The sequence below is a fragment of the Hetaerina americana genome, unplaced genomic scaffold (assembly GCF_022747635.1).
Source record: "Hetaerina americana unplaced genomic scaffold, ioHetAmer1.1.p SCAF_3, whole genome shotgun sequence".
NCBI lineage: Eukaryota > Metazoa > Arthropoda > Insecta > Odonata > Calopterygidae > Hetaerina > Hetaerina americana.
The window spans coordinates 75834356-75852299 of record NW_027286874.1 but is presented as its reverse complement, the minus strand read 5'-3'; the positions used below and the strand labels follow the sequence as shown (position 1 = coordinate 75852299).

General features: G+C 42.0%; 1 protein-coding gene across 2 annotated transcripts in view; it reads left to right on the top strand.

Moving 5' to 3' along the window:
- The first annotated feature begins 3469 nt into the window (after positions 1 to 3469).
- LOC139690865 (uncharacterized) overlaps positions 3470 to 17944 on the top strand; it is a 125155-nt gene continuing 110680 nt past the window's right edge. For both annotated transcript variants that reach the window (XM_071588480.1, XM_071588481.1), the window contains exon 1: positions 3470 to 3855. The gene's annotated coding sequence lies outside the window, so the exon portion shown is untranslated. The remainder of the gene's footprint in view (positions 3856 to 17944) is intronic.

The following is a 17944-nucleotide window of genomic DNA, read 5'->3' as shown; positions in this document are numbered from 1 at the left end:
TTATATTCCTCGAATCCCTTGCTCATCATTAATAGCTTCTTAGTCACCACGTAGTTGCGCGTAGTTTTTTTGTATTTTTTTGAGAGCTCTCTCTTCAAGATATATAGTATCTTCTCTCCCAAGTGTTTTGCTGCCACTAGTTCGAGCTCCGTTAATCTCAAAGGAAAACAGATGCTCACCCAACGACGATGACTTGTTTTCATTTTATTTTCGATTTCTTGAAAATTTAAGCAACCAATTTTCGCCTTAGACATATGCAGAACATTCATAATGCCGTCCCCTTATTCTTTGCGTGAAACACTTGCAAGGCGTTATTTAAACATTACGAGCTCTCTCGCGTAAAAGGTACGCGACTAAAATGCCAAAATTTAAATTGCATATTTGCACACAACATTACTTTGTCATACATTTACTCTTAGAGCATAAACTTATATACAGCGAGATACATTGAAGTCTCTAAATTAGATTCAATTTTGACGATATTTTCAGATTTATATTTATAGAGAAAATTATTTTTCTTTAACTATTGAACTGTTCGTTTTTTATTCATCCCCGTGATAGTGACTCGATTGTGATTCCTTCCTGCTCTTCCTTGAGAAAGGTGGCTTAACCACCGAAAATTCGAAAACGTATGAGTTTATTTTCTTTTTTGTGTTTTTGTTCTCTTGTGCTAACTTCATATATATATATATATATATATATATATATATATATATATATATATATATATATATATACATATATATATGTACATATATATATGTACATATATATATATACATATATATTTTATCATGTATATTATATATATATTATTATTAGGTAATCTACGTTAAGGTAGGTTTTTGGATGGACACAGCTTCTAAATAAATAATTTGTGACTCCTAGCAAAACACAAAATCCAGCATCCTACTCTATATCAGGTACCTCTTCATCTCTGATTACTTTCTTCCTCCCTTCATCCCGTCCAACATCCCTATCCTGTTCCTTCCCTTTCCTCGTTTGCCTAACATTCTCCCCTCTATTAGTCTTCAACATCCCACTGCCGGTCAATACCCCCTTCATCCACTTTTCCTGCCTCCATAGGATTGCTCCCAACAAACCCCTCTCTTCGTCCACCATACCAAGTACTTCCTCATTTGTTTTCTTCTCTGTCCATTTCACCTTCTCCATTCTTCTCCACACCCACATTTCAAAAGCCACCAGTCTACGTCTATCCTCCTGCTCCAATGATCACGTTTCCGCGCCGTACACAGCTACGGTTCCATATCAAAGTTTTTACGAGTCTTTTCTTAATATCCTTACTCAACGTCCCTGTCATCAACTCCCTCCTCCTTGTGAAGGCCTCTTTACCTAGCGCAATATATATATATATATATATATATATATATATATATATATATATATATATATATATATATATATATATATATATATATATATATATATGTATGTATCCTCGCCTTTGTGGATTTGTTTACTGTTTCTCCCTATTGTTCCCATGACGACAATAACAACTGTAAATTAAATTATAGATAAACAAGATGGTGTGTTTTCAGTAACGGCATATTCTATCCACACACGTACATTACAAGCTCATTTTTTGGTAGATTATAACTTAAGTAACAAAATAACGTTGAGACATTACGGAAAGAACCTATCGTGTTTACTTCAGGAAAATATCTCGGCTGCACTACGAATCTTATCTTCCCCCTTAATATATCCAGATTTTCAAATTCGAGCCGACTTGTTTTAATTGAAAATTCCCCGTAAAATCGTTGGATATGTTGTGAATAAACTCAAAAATGTCGCTCTGACAGCTAAGAGGGATGGGGGCTTGAGAATTCTCTTCCAGAGAGGGTGCAATTACCATCATGGTGTTCGACGCACAATTCCGGGGGAAAAAATAATTTCGTCGCACCGTCCGCATCCTTGTTACTGTTGTCAGGACTCGAGGTCGAAAACATTTATCAACAACCCCTCTTCCCCGCGGCTGCCATGAGGAAGGTCTTCCGGGCACCGAGGGCAGTGGGCGCGTTTATGAGCTCTCGCTTCGCACTCCACGTGCGTGCACGGTGCCAACCAACCGGTAAGCGATGATTTGCACTACTTTCTCCATTGTGCTCTATGCTTGTGGATGTGGTAGCCGAGACCCGGGACACACTCAGCTACATGTGCGCTGAAATTTTCATTTCGTCTATTCAATTTTTTTAAATATCAGAGAAAAAAAGACGACAGTTCACGTTCGAGTCCCCGCCAATTAGCAAAACCGTGTGTACGTGAAATTCACGCTCAGGAGAGGGGTTTTTAGGGGAAGGGGGTGGAAGATGGTAGTGGAGGAAGGGTCAACTCGGTGGGATCCGACGTGAAAACATTAATTTCAAACGCGACACTTAATTTTTTAATTACCGCATAAAGATTCGAAATTCCTCTTCATTACCGTTGTTCTCAAAAGCGGTCGCTTAGGATAAGGATGTTGAGGTCACTCGTTTCATTGTTTTTGCATCACGGAAAATAAAATACTTTGTTTATCCACGTATGTGTTATTATGCACGTCCAAGGTTTCGACTTACAAAGTCATCGTCAGGTAATTCGAAACATAGGTCGTGCATAGTAAAATATATGTGGAAGAACAAAGTATTTTCTTTTCCAATATGAATCGCTTCCACAAAGTGACGCCTCAAACCATTCTGTTTTTGCATCGATTATAAAAACTAGGTTTAAAAGAAAAAAACATATCGCAACCGTCTGCCTGACGGTTTGTTTGGGTCCCTACCGAATCCAAAGACCCCCCTCCTCCCCGGGTCATGAATCGGGTCCCCCCCCCCTTTTGTGCTGTGAAGTTATATTTTTTTCCCGATCGTAACTTAAAATACCACTACAGTCTTACTACAAGACCACATCGCCTACACAATTTCCTAAGCAGCTGCAAAAACCCACCAATCTAATAGGAACGAGGATGTATTCTCTCACATCCCACACCTCTCGCGTCTCAAATATTAAACAATTTAAATGCACGCCTCAGTTTTAATTAGACATCGAGGTGAGGCGAGTTGCAGAGAGGCACGAAATTTCCGAACGTCCATTTATGGCAATGGCCGAAATTTTTAATGGCACTCAATTACAAAGAGTTCGGCGCGTATAAATTTTTCGGGGGAACGAGGGGGCGGACTGCCGGGTACGAGGACACCCACGTAGACCTCCTCTCTCTCCCTCCTCCCCTTTTCAACCCTCCCGCCTCCGCATTTCACCCCACCCTCCGTCGCGTCCCTCCCTCCCTCCTCCTCCCTTCCTTTCCCCTCCTCTTTACCGTTTTGCATTGTGTGCCCGATTTAAGGCGCCTGCGCGCTCCCCTTCTCCTCCCTCCCCGCCCCTCGCACGCCCCCCTCCGCCACGCCCTCCCCGCTACGCCCCCCCCCTCCTCTCAGACACGCCGTCTTCCGTGCAGTCCCTTCCGACGACCCCCGCCGTTGCCCGTGCCTCTACCGCCGCGAAAGTATACAGTGTGCATCGCGCCGAAGCCGACGGACGTCCTCCTCTCGTGCACCAGAAGAGCAAGCACCCCTCCGCGCCGCCCCTCCCCCCTCGTCTCCGTCACTCCCCCGTTCGCCGCCGCGCGGAACCCGTGTGGTGACTCGTGCCTCGGTGCCATTTACGCTTAGCGTTTATCTTCTTCACTCCCCTTGTCCGTGTCCACCCTTGCCGTCTCCCCGCGAAGTCACACCAGACACCCACCTCTCCCCCCCCCCCCCGGGCTGCTCTTCTCTCCTTCCCTGCTCCCCTCTGGAGAGAGAGACATTCTCGGACACCCGAGACAGGACGAGTGATTTGGATTTGCGTCGGAAAGGAGAAGAGGTAAGTGTTTGTGTGTGTGTGTTTGAGAGGGAGTGAGTGCTAGTGAGACGGGTTGTCGATGATATCCGTGCAGGGAATTGGGTTCGCTTGTTGTCGTGGGTGGGCGGACGCTTTGGGGGACGGGGGGGGGGGGGTGAGGAGGAAGCCTTTTTGCTGCGTTGCGTCGACGGCCTCCCTCCGGGTTCATCATCCAGGTGATGTTACCATCCCCCTGGCCCTCCCGTCTATCCCCCACCCCCTCTCTATACACATCCAAAACGTGAAGCTTCGGAGTAATCCGTCCGCACCGCTTTCGGTTTTTCACCCAAGCCTAGTCCCAGGCATACACACCACCTCCCCGCCCTTTCGAAGGCGTAGCATATATTTTTTTTTCTCTCACGCGAAGTTTTATTTCTTTTTTAAGTGAATCCTCTTTCTCTCACGACTCACCCCTTTGGAGAGGAGGAATCACGTAACACGGCACGCAATGATAGCCTCGATTGTTTCTCTTTCCTTCCTCCCTCCCCGGAGGGAAAATCGATTACTTTCTCCCCTCGGCGGTCGTCGCCTCTCGTATCCTCCATATCCCACGAAAGTGTCGGAGGGTTGAGGGAGAGAGAGAGTGGGTAGGAGGGGGTTAAACCTCCCCCGCAGGGGTCCCCACAACCCCCTTCCGACTCGACGTGTCCTCACGATGCTCTTCTCCCCCAGTTCTCACCCCTCGCGCGCGCCACCCAGGGTGGAGGGGTCCCCCGCACTTTCAGCCTACCTGTCCGACCCCGCCCCCTCTCCATCCTGCCCCTCCCCCCCTTCTCTCGCTCTCTCTCTCTCGCCCCTCCTCTCCTTCCTCCGATTCACTCCAGTCGATACCCAGCGTCGATCCCCTCCCCTCTCTCACCCTCACTCCCTCCCTCTCCCCCCCCAACCTACCTCCCACTCCCCTCTCCCCCCTTTTCCCGCGGAGAAGGATCCCCTCTCTTCCTTCCTCCTCCTCGACCTCTCCTTCCCACAATCCACTGCCGTATGGGTCAAAAACGTGACGTCACTTTCTCACGCATGCTCACATTTCCTTGCAATTTTAACCCTGTCCGTTTTATTGATTGGGGATTTCTTTTTTCACTCTTTTGTTTCTTTTTTTCTGTTCTGTTTTGGTCCTCGGTTGTGTTTTAAAGGTCTTCTTCCCTCTCTCCGCCATTCCGTACCCCGTTGTTCTTTTTCATCATCTTTTCCTTCCCAGAAGCCGAGATGGTTCTCGCGAATCCCATTGTGCGTGAATACCATCTCCACATGATCTTCCTTCTGGTTGCCGTCGCCTCCTCAATCCCCCCTTCCCACCTCCTCCTCCTCCTCATCCCTATCCCTCCCCCTCCTCCCGTTCCCACTCATCCCTGCCCTCAGTGGATCGTTAGGATGCTCCCATCGCTCAGAGGGATGCCGTCCGCGAGACCATTTCCTGCACCCCTCTCTCAACTCCCAACCTTCCCCCTCTTTCGCGCGATCCACGCGACCCATTGCTGCCGTTTCCATATATTTCACCAACACCCCCCAGTTCATCAACCATCGTCCCCAGCGGGTGAGGATGATGCGGGTCGAATTTAAGTGGGGACCTGATGAACTCGATAAAGGTGCCTAATCGAGTGCCCGGGCCCCTCGCCTCCCCTTCACAGCGAACCCACCCTCTTTCCTCTCCTGCTTCTTCTCCATTCACAAGACCACCATACCCTCCCCTCTCTTGATGATCTCTTGGGTTATCGCACCACCACTCGTGCCCGCATGCATGCTTCCAATCCCACCCACCCCCTCCGCATCCCTCCCTCCCTCCTTCCCCACTTTGTCCCGGCGTCTCCGGAGTCGATCGCTCCCAACCGAGGCTCTATCCGGCGGAAAATTATTATCGAAGGTCTCCCACCACCCCCCGTTCGGATGTGTGACGCGAGACCGGTCGGCGACGATGCTCCCGTGACTGGACGCCGAGCGGCACGATCTCCCCCCTCTTCCCCTCACCCTCCCCCGGCACATTTTTCCTCCCCCCCCTCTTTTTTCTCGTTCGAAAGCGTGTCGCCGGTTTTTTAACGATTTTCTTAAAGTTGCTCTCCCCCACCCGTACATTTGGCATCGCGCGCTGCCCATCTCGGACGCGAAGGGGTTTTAGTGGTCGTGGGTCTGTCGAGACGTATTGATGCTCATCCTTATCCTTTTATACAAGCGTGGACTCTTTTAAAGGAAAGATGTCGAACGAAGATGCCGTCGAGGATAGTTTCGTATTATTTTCGTTGGTTCGCGAACCTAGGGCTCTTGGGAGTCACGGTCTCGACTTGACCACCACGAGGACACGGTTAAAATTTATCCCCTTGTGTGCTCCTACGTTTCCCAAAAAAAAGTCGTCCAGTACCTATCTACGTATCATGGGCGTCGGGTACCTATCCTGAGAGGATATATGATAGCGGTAGACAAGCATTCCGCAGGATGAGAAGTAGTGCCAGGTGTTGACGGTAGTTATTCGTTTAGCCGTTGCATTTCGTTCATTCAAGAGCCGACGCTTTTGACTTTTCCATCCACGGTGATGAAAATTTTGTGGTTGTTATAACGAGTTGGCATTTCACATCGGCGTCGGATATCACGCACGGATCGTTTGTTATGGGATCTGAACCAAGGGAGTCTCGATTTTTATGGACATAATTCGTCGACGTGAGGTCTACCGGTGTTCAGTCCTCCACCATATCAAAATCCCCCCCCTATCTCTCTCTCTCTCAATAAGGCTGGATTAAAGTGATGAATCGCCACCCTCTCGATTTTGCTAACACCCGACAGATTAATATCTCAGGGTCAGGCTATGTCCACAGTGCCAACAACGCCCCATGGTATCATGACGTGTCGTGGGGGACATGCTCCGTGTGCTAGGATTAATCATGACCCTGAGCAATCCTGTCAGATTATTGGGGGCAGTGGGGTCGTTGCTGGAATTCTGGACCTTGATTCAATCAGGCGCATTGGAGGAAGTGTAATGGAAACATCTAGTGGTTTCAACAGTGAAATTCGTACGGAATGTGTAGCGAATACGAGAAATATGATGTTTCCTGTTTTGATTCATTCGCACGATTATAAAGTTTCAACTCTTCAACATATGAATTGCCAATATTTTTCAAAATGTATGTTGGAGATCTGAAGATAAGTAAATTCAATCGTCTGATTTCAACTGAGGAAGCGAAAATAAGTGTACGAGATACATTCGGTCAGCCATCTTTTCGCCGAGATTGTAGCAGTGTGTGTTTAGGTTACATCATCGCCTAGTAACGCCGAAATGAGTCGGTTTTTGTGGCATGCTTGGGAGTTTCAAGTCTTTAAGATTTTTGATATTGGTCAATTAAGACTGAGGATGTTTGGCGCGGGTGAAAAACTGAACAGGTAATATTTACGTCACAGTGAAAAAAAAAGATGAGTGAGGTGTCAACAAACGACTCTAGTTGGGCCGATTACGTTTTTAACGCTGAAACACATTAATATTGCTAAAGGTGTGCACATTCTATAAAACTACATTATATTACTGGCTCGTTTGAATCATCCGTGTTTTATTGCGTTCGAAATTACGACGAACATGTTTTTAACTGCTTTTTTTTAATCGCAAGAAACTTAAATAAACGTCTTGGGCATCCTGATAAAATAACCCGAATATGATAATGCGTTAACGATATTGAAATAAGATTCAAGAGAGTCCATAAAATACATCGAGGGCCTTGCAAGTTTTATTTGCGAGTTTGATAATGTGATGGGCAATATTTTATGAGTCTTGACGCAGTCGAAAAATGATTTATATCCGGTTTCGCCGTGTTTGAGCGCTCTAAGGATAATGGGAACAGTTTAAAATATGTCATCCAAATGATATGATATGCTTCTCATTCTACTTAAGGGCTTCGACACCATGATCACTCAGCACTTATTCAAAGCATATGGCAGGAAATATTTCCGCGTAATTTGATTATCGTTGTTTGTCGTAGGTCCCTGCGTAAAACCAGAAAAACCAGTATTCATAAAAAAAGTTGATTCGCTCCCAATATGGATATCTCGATTTATGTAGTCTTACGACAAGATTAAGAAAATTGAGATTACTGAACTGTGAACATTTAAGAACTGGGGTTGTTTGTGTCTTCGGTGAATTTATGCTATGACATAGACCATTTCATTCGGTAAAATATGGAGATGGTGCGTGGAAAGTCTCTAGCAAAGAGGCTTAGATGTTGGATTTTTGTGGACAAGGGTTGGAAATATTTTTACCTACTTTTCTACCGTCATCAGTTGTTTTTTACGCTATTCTTTAATTTATTTACTCTCATTGGTGGATATTTCGACGAGCCGGTATGGACTAATCGATAGCTTGCCTACACGCAGGCTTAAAGGTCTCGGGGTTAAGCCGAGGGGCTTCATGAAAGGACATTCACCCATGCCGTACTTAAAAGCAAATTATTATTCTATTTTGTGGTACAACTTCGGCCGAAAAAACATTTGTAGAGCATGGAACTGCATGTGTAATTCTCATTACGTCCATCACGATGGTTTTCGTGAGTAATTTTGTCTCAAAATGGTAGTAATTTTATCGTGGTTGACTGCAATGACGAAGTTAGATCGCTTCATGAAGTCCAAAATGGAATTTGATGTATTTTTCGTATTTAGGGTAAATAATTAATTGGAATACTCGTATTTATGGTTCGGTTCTAATACCGGTAGATAAATACAACGCTATGGATGCATTAATTAATGGCATTTTTTTTAGGAAATGCCTTCACCATTTCTTAACATTGACTTAAGGGTATTGTATCACTCTTAAATTGTGTTTAAAGTAAGATTTATTACGCTTAAAAATGTAAACCTTGTAGTTCCCTGTGTATGTTTAAGTAATCGCTATTGTTTGAGTCGTATTTCTACAGCTAAATCAACACAATACACCGATCGCCACCTCAAAGGCTTTTGTGACACCAGCCATACATGCACTAATATTAGTTCATATTTGAATATATAATAGCTCATATACGAAAAAATTCGTGCATAGATACACATGCATGCCTATATACGTCGTGTAGTAATTAATCAATCATTTCATTTGCTCCTTTAGTAATCATACTTATTACGGTGCTATGGTTCGATTTTGTTTATGAATGTGTATATGTGCATCTTGCGAGGGAAGAACGAGCACTTAAATCTGTATTTGACGGTATATATATATATATACATATGCATATACTGTCTAACAATATGGCCCTAGCATAACAATATGGCGCCATGATTAATCCCTCTATGTCTCAAGAAGTATCAAGTGCTCCAAGTCTTGACTGCTCTGTTCAAGAACCAAAGAAGTTCCCAACCTAATTCCTCCAACAAACCCGCCATATAAAGCCATTTAACTTTCTTATTATACCTGTTGTAGTTACTTTGAGTGCAGTAAAGCATAAGAATTAAGCTTCATATTTTTCATTCCCGTGGACTGCACTATGCACTTCGAATTTCATCTGGGGTAAGCATTACTTTGGAGATATCCTGAGAGATAAAAGAGAAGGATCATGAATGCAGTCTTCTAAATCAGAGACGTTCTTCGGTTTCATAGTAATATGAGGATTGATGAAGCCTTGAGACATAACGGTGCTCTATTGGAGAGCGCATGTTGTCTCAAAGCCATTCCTTGGAATCGACGCCGCTACGCGGTGGCCACGCAACATTCGATTGCATCTAACGACCGCGGTCATCAGACAAGGCGATAGCGATTAGGGTCGAGAAAATACATATATTTTGAGCTATTTCGTGCGAAGGACTGGACAGTTAACTCACGCACCCAATATGGCCCCGCGCTAAAAGACACGCTCTCTCAAGGTCGAGATATCGATTTTACTCCACTCCCAATTGCGCGCGTATGTGTATGCATCTGTACTGTTGCAGATGAGCAAATATATATTCAAAATGCATGTTCGAACTAATATTTGTGCGCGTATGACTGGAGCGCTAACACTCCATTGTTATAGCATACCGGATAAACAAGATGGCGTCGTTCAGGAACGGAATTCTCTATGCACACACCGCATGTTTCAATCCTCTGAGGAATATATTTTGGCTCTAAACTTTCTGAGTAGTGTTAATGATAATGCTTAGCTTACTTTCCGTGATGGTATTAGAACTGTTTCTCCATTAATAAAACATCCAACGATTTGTTTACAGTTTCTCCCGGATGTATCCGTGGAAACAATAGCAATTGTTGTAGCACTCCAGATAAACAAGATAGTGTGTTTCAGAAACGGCATTTTCTCTACTCTCCTATTCATATCCAATCTTTTCATTTAAATTCCCATTTTCAGTCATTACTATCTCCATGCCATTTCACTCAAGAATAGTTTGACGCCCCGTATGCTCTGTGTTGTGTTGTTTATGCTCGGTAATCGTTTCTCTCGGGTAAAAGGACACAAAAGAATCTTCAAAGTGAGTACGTAACTGCTGAATTCGTTCTGAGATTATTTTCGTTGAAGTTTTAATACATAAGAAGAATCGTTTGCGTTGAATTACAATGCATTGCATTTTTTTAAATCTGCGTTCCATATCCAGTGATCCAGTGTTTCATTTTCGCTCTCCCGTCGACTTTCAGTTTCCTTTCTGTGCTTCCATTTTTCCCGGAGGCTTACTCATATCCTGCCGCACGCCTCTTGGAAGTGAGGACGCTGTTAATGAAATGTAATTGAGTTTTGTTTTTTTGTCAAGTCCTCCGATTTGATGAAATGATCGTGACGAGCCGGGCGAAAGAAACTCAACGGGAATGCTACCACGATTAAAAAATGCAATGCGAAACATACCATTCACGCCGTTTTATTTGGGTGTAGGCTCAGGCAAAAAAAGCCTCATTTTAATACATTTCATTATTTCAAAAGTATATATATACACTATATATATATATATATATATATATATATATATATATATATATATATATATATATATATATATATATATATATATATATATACACACACACACACACTCATTCACATGGAAATAGATGCAAGGAATAGGGATAGGAACATATATAAAGGACGAACTCAGTAGAGGTGGGGAAGGCGGAATCACAAGTGTAAAAATATTTCCTTGACCGGTATATATTATATATATATATATATATATATATATATATATATATTATAAATATAGAAAACTATAAACAGTTATGAACCCGAAGGTCGGTCTGATATGTAATGATAGAGTTCACCCTGTACTAAGCCCAACGGCGTGTGAAATTCGCACATCAGGGTGGCGGGGCTAGATCTTTTGCCTCCTTCGGTTTCCCATTAAGTACTGGTAACCAAAAATCTACAAGCTCAGGCAAAGCTGAGGATTCCCGGAGGTTGTCCGAGAATAGATCGCGGACCCTTTGTTCAATAAGTCTAACGGTCTACCCCTGGACTACCACTTCTGTGATATACTCGTGTGTATGTATATACATATATATATATATATATATATATATATATATATATATATATATATATATATATATATATTTATGTATATATTTATATGTATATATATACAAATATTTCTACCCCTCTGTGGCATAGATTGTTTAATATTGAAGTATTAATATAATTTGTGTAATATTAGTCGTGGCCACGGTAATCCCCACAATATATATTCGTTCGTACGATTTATCTGCGTGCATTGTCCATTATCAGAACGTATATCGTAAACTGTCTTCAATTTTTTCCTTCCATGGCTCTCTCGTAAGTCAGATCCGTGACGAAATTAGCACCGGAAAAGCGTGTGGTTGGCAGAAGCCTGTGAATACTTCCTGAAAAAAAGTATTTTTGGACAATGCATCGATCCCTCTGTTATGTGAGTGGAATGCGTGCGTAACATATTGATTGCTATGATAAGTCGAATTTCAAGTGAATAGATATGAAATCATAAATAACTACTCGAAACGGATGTAAGGTTGGTTATTATTAAATTTGATATGATTGTATAATTCTTTCGTCAGGTATCCAAGTATTTGGATTGTAAACAATATTTTTGTACTTTTTTATGATGTCATCACTTGTGCCGAGTGGGAGCAAGAATTATTGTATAGGGGAACCGGGACCTATTGCTATGAATTGCCCTTTTATTTATGTGGTGACAAGTGAATATGCGGTGTTGCATGTGAATGAACATGAACTGTTACGTGTGTATCTTATGCAAATCATGCAGTTACTATCCGTTACAAAAGTTATAATTCTAGAACTCGGGTGAAATGCCAATATTTTGGACAACTGTACTGTTTTTTCGTTATAAATTGTATTATTCCTGTGCTTCTTATTTTATTGGTGTCCACCTTATTACTGAGGCAAAAGTATTAATGTAATTCCAATTACATGTTAGGTTTAAAATGGATCTTTAACGTGAGCCGACCGTGGTTTCAATGTATTTTGATTGTCTTATGCCAAAACTGTTGTCAGTTTGCATAGAGACGGTGAAAAAACAATGATACGTTTCATTGAGTTACATTATGATCTTAATCAAACATTTTCAAAAAGTCACTCATGAGACATTTTCGTTTTAGAACCATACATTTATTCAACGATAAAGTTTTCGATACGAACGTTCTGAGCGATTTATTTTTATCTTTTTAGCGTTTCAATTGATGAATTTAGATGTAAAAGTTAACTCCGTCAAGTTGAATGTGATGCACTGTATACTTCCAGACTTAACTAAGTGTTGTGTTGAAAGCCGGGTGGTGTGAATTGAAAAAAAGCACGGTGTAAATCGCAAGTGTTAATTATCATTTCTCGCCAATATGAATCTAATGTATTTTTTATTGGGTAATTTAAAATACAAATCCGTATAAATTAATATAGTTTAGCCAAAAAAATTGTCCATTTCTCAAAGAAAAAATCAAATGTTATAGAAACTGAAGAAAGTAGCATTTTTCTGGATAAGTTTATGGAGTTTCGTTGAAATTTTCGTGTTCTCTCTCCTTTTTCACCGCTTTCGTTGTCAACCTGAAGTTAGTCTTATGAGGATCTCGTTCCCTTCGAATCGACGAATTAAGAAGCTTTCGACTTGTCAAGTTTTAGGTTGAGTTTCACGTAATAAAGTAAAGGCGTTGCGTCAAAACTTGAACAGGAAAATAAATTAACGAGTTAAATTAAGCGTAACTTGGAAAATTATATTTTCGACTTCGCGTATCAACGATTACTGCTCCATCACGCAAGTCTCTATAAAATCATATTAGGAATTTTATTCTTACGCCCGTCTCTCTCTCTCACTCTTGAGTTTCGGCGTTATATCATCCATAATGTCTTAATGTCGGAATTACGTTTGTTAATATTGTTTTGGGACATGATTGTTGCTAATGTTTACAGCATTTTGTTTAAAAACCCGTCTCCCCCTGAGGTATAGTGTTATTCTATCGAAAATGCCGGAATTATGTACGTTATATATTGTTATTGGACATGGTTGTTATTAATATTTGTAGAAGTCAGTTGCATTAATGAATTTTTCAAACAATTTCGGCCTTGATAAGTGCGGAAGACTCATTACGCCAACAATAATACCTTGATAAGTGCGGAAGACTCATTACGCCAACAATAATACGTTATTTGTGTCGCTCATTACCAGTAGCTCGCCATTTTGTCCACTCAACGAAAACCGTTCTCCGGTAGAACGATCTTTTTCTCGCCGAAATATCTCCGTGCACGTTACCACATCGTGAATGGTAGTTGCGGGGGGTGTCTTTGAACGACCCAGTCGCTGTCTCTCTCTCTCTCGACGCGAGGGAACCCCGCGCCGAGGGACAGACCACGGGGGTCCGTCCGCAGCTCTCACGCGGCCCCAATCAATGAAGCCCGGGGCCATGCACGGTCGGCGACGAGCATTGGCCGATAGATGGCGTGGGGTGAGGAAACAGGAGATTTCGGATATCGGAATGCTATAACGTCGAATCCCTTACGGTACCCAGTAACCCCACCCCCACCCCCCGCCTACCCAACCCTAAAGGAGGGTAATTCAGTTGGCCTGCTCATCGGGGATGTTGGCGCGAGGTGGCCTTACCCAACCCGCGATAAAATCTGAAGACTGAAGAGAAAACGATCAGGCTTTCGACGTCCTACGGCACTTTCCGGGGTATCCGGTTACCTTGTTTTGCTTTATTTTCGCCCGCTCAATTCCCACTCATTCCCGGGTGCGTCGCTTTTAGTGCATTCAAAATCCCGATGATGTTTTTTAGCCCCATACCAACACCGAATCGATGGAGAGAATACATGGGCCATCTCAGCTTCATCCAAAATCCTTTGTAATTTTAATGTATTACTCTTGTGCCTCGGGTTTATCTTGGTACGTCCACCAATTTCATGAGCGTGTTCTTGCGAGCGGTCCGGAGCCAATATCTTTGACGCAACTTGGTGAAATGTAACATTTAATCAGTTTTTGGATTATCTGATGTTCTACATTGATAACACGCGATGCAGTTGACTTGATAATAATACACAATGCAACGAGTCGAGTATTTGAAAACTGTTCAGAGACTGACTTAACCCATGAATATATAATTATCTTACCTTCGTTTGCTGTTTAGCTACAGAGCTCCCAATGGTGAATTTTCCTAGATTTAATCATTACTAACCTTTAAGGTCCAAATACATTAACTCGCGAAATTTAAATTGAAATAGATGTTATTTCTCGGCGTCGTATTGCAACCATATTACGGGATCACTGAATTGAGTTAATTTGAAAAAGCAGCACTTGACACGCATGGTTTTTAACCAATTTTCACCATTTTACGTCAGCAGTTTGGTGGCAGAGCCTTAGCAAGTATGTCTGGAGATGATAAATGTCCTTGGCACTGAGAGGGTCGTATTTCCGTCACTGTCCATGCGAAACTAATTCGAACCTTTACTTTTCTCCTTCCAAAAATTAACGATCAATTGATACAGGTAGTGATCCTTAAACGCCTACGTACCGCAGAGCTAATCGCTTTAATGCGTCGTAAATAACTGACCACAGTCACTGCAGGAGTTCGAGAAGGTAACATGCGTCCATGTGTGTACTATTAAGTTTGTTTACACGTATTGTTTGTTCCCACTTCCGTGGATACGGGTATTCCATTCTTGCACCTATATAAATACACAATATAAATTACAAGAGAAATACATTCGGCAGAGATAAAAAATGTCGTTTGCCATCATATTTCCTGTCTGTTGCTAGTTAAGTTTTAATGTTTATAATTATTTAATCAATGTTTAAATGTGCATATGCTGGTAGACAGTGCAAGGTGGACCACAAATCCGGAAAATCAAAGTAAAACTTGCTGCTATGAAAAAATAACATGAAACATCTCAACACCAGCCTTAATCACAAAAAGATAAACTTTTAGATTTATATTGAGAAAAAATTATCAATAATAAAATAATTTAAACTAAAGTGTTGCATAAAAAAACATTATCAAAGCAATTAAAAATAGGTAATACAGTTACAGGGAACATTGAAACATGAATCTCTATCACAAAAAAATCCGCTCACATTAACAACACATTCTCAATCACTGAATGAATTAAAACCAAGCTGCTTTTTACAAAGAAAATGAAAACAAATACGTGCAAAGTGTTATTAAACTAAGCCCAACATCGCACCATACAAAAGCACGTACCGTATAGCGTCACAAACTTATCCAACTTCGTAGGCCGACCACTTTGCTTGCTGTTCAGTTACACTTACCGTACGATCACTGTAAATTTTATCACGCAGTCCTTTGTCCATTGACTAACCTATTCTTTAAACTCCCAGCATACGAACGAAAAGGCTCAAACAACCCTCCAGTTAGCAGGTTCCATCAAAAATACTTCTATTTAAAAATAAAAACATTTTAATTTTTTTTTCTATATTTTCCCAGGTTTCGTCACTTTTATCTATTCTGTGCATCGCACCTAACCCACTCCTTTTTTTCTTCTATTTATCAAGCTCTCCAATATCAGAATAACCAACATATCCGGTACGCGATCAATTTTTTTATGCCCACCGAGTACATATCTGACGGTCTTTCTTTACACTGTTGCCAACCTTTCAATGTGTTCTGCCCCCTCATACGAGTATTCCAGGATAGGACAAACCAGGGCCTGATATAAGCTTTTTTTTGTCTTTCCTACACCACTTCCTTTTTTTAAATTTCTGCTATTACCCAATGAAGTAGTACTTTGAATGCCTTCCTCGTCACACTGTCCTCTTGAACTCCCCTCCCAAGTTGCCTCGGAAGGTAAACGCCTGGATATTTGCAATAGCCGCTGTTAATCTGAGACATTCGTATCTGATATTGAAATAGTTTTTCCTTCCCATTGAACATCCTCACACTCACAAAGGAAGGACAGGTCGGGCACGCTAATAAAAAGTTTTCACTTCACATAATTTTGATGTGGATCGTGAAACTTTTCCCTCTTGGTGTAGTTGCTGACTTTATAGCCCATGGATTTGATTCATGACATCACCCCATTACGGCACTCCCGTCGACGATACTCTCTCTTTTCCTGGAGGAGAAATAATTTCCCTATGAAAACCCTTGCACAACAAGGAAAGAAATTATCGAGAATGTTTGAATTCCACGCGTCGAAGGGCTTGGTTTACGCTCTGTCCCACACACTATCGAACCGACTTAGGGTTGATTGGTGTGATTTCGGTCGGTTGGCCTTTCGATGAGTTTCCACTTCGTCCTCCGTCCCACCGCTCTTCCCTGTCCCAGCAACCAACACACCCCAGACCTGGGGCGTGGATGGGGTTGCACATGGTCCCGGGAGCTCATCCCTGCATCCTTGAGAGCCAAAATCCTGTGCCGAAATTAGCATCCAAGGGAACTGAAGCACCAGATGCATATTTCTTGGAGAAATTTTTGCGTTAAGTTTAGCCTCTCTTCAATCATAAGATGTTTGAGAGCGTCTTAGACGGCGAGTCTCAAAAATTGAACGCAGATGTATGAAAATGTTTTGATTTTTCCATGAGGATTCACGTTTATACACTGCTCTGATATGTGGGGAAAATTTGTGTGGTTTTTAATTACGGTTTTTTTTATTGTGTTCAATCCCTCGAAAACCTCTGGCCTGGAATGAATATAAAACCCAAAGCCGTACTCTTAATTTAAGAGCACGGCTTTGGGTTTTATATTCATTCCATTCATTCGGCCGTAGTACGTTCTTTATCTATTTATTTTAACCTCTGGCCTGCCTACACTTGCATGCCTCACGCCGTCCGCTGCCAACAGTGGGTACCACATTGTCTAACGGCGACCTCAAGTGTGGTGGGCATGAGTTTGCATGTGCATCAATTGATGGAACTTCTCCAATCTTACTTTCATGTCCTCCATCACCTTCCTCGGTTTTGGGGAGGTCTTTCATAAAAATGGTTTTGGTTTATTTTTATTCCCTCCGTTTTCTTTTACCAAAGAACTATTTTATTGGATGAAATTACTCACTTGTTTTGAACTAAGTTTTCTGCCAGAATTCATATAAATTTGCACGTTTTTGAGGTATTTTTTTGGGAATGTCTTTACTTTTCCCTTCCTCTACCTTATTCTCCCTTGTCCCTAACCCATCCCCACCTGGTGCTCGCACCCCCTGCCACACACCTCTTTGGTGGTTCGCGGGATATTTGCGTAGAAGTGTAGAAAAGCTGTGGAAATAATAGTGAACACGCAAGCACACGTAAGTGAACGCGATCGTGTATTTCTGTGATAAGTTTAGGTTACCCGTGGATTGTGTCCTTAATACTACAATAATTTGCATTAATATTTTACTTCGGTTTCTAAAGAAATTACACCGAAATGCAACGATGAAATGTCATCGATCATCTTTATCTGCATCTTCGTAGTTACTCCGCCGATTGGAGGTCAAATCTCATGGTCTGGCCAACTATTACACATCCTTGTGAAATGCTTAAGCCATTCCTTTCAATGCAAATTCCTTTAACCCTGAATTATTTCTTTCTTCGGCTCTTCTCGCATTATATCTTCTTCCGAAATGTGTCCAATCTCCCAATTTCTTCTAGGCTCACCAAAAATTCTCACATCTTCTGTAACAGTACTTCTGCTTATCGGAAAACTTTAAATCGATATCTCCTGCATTCG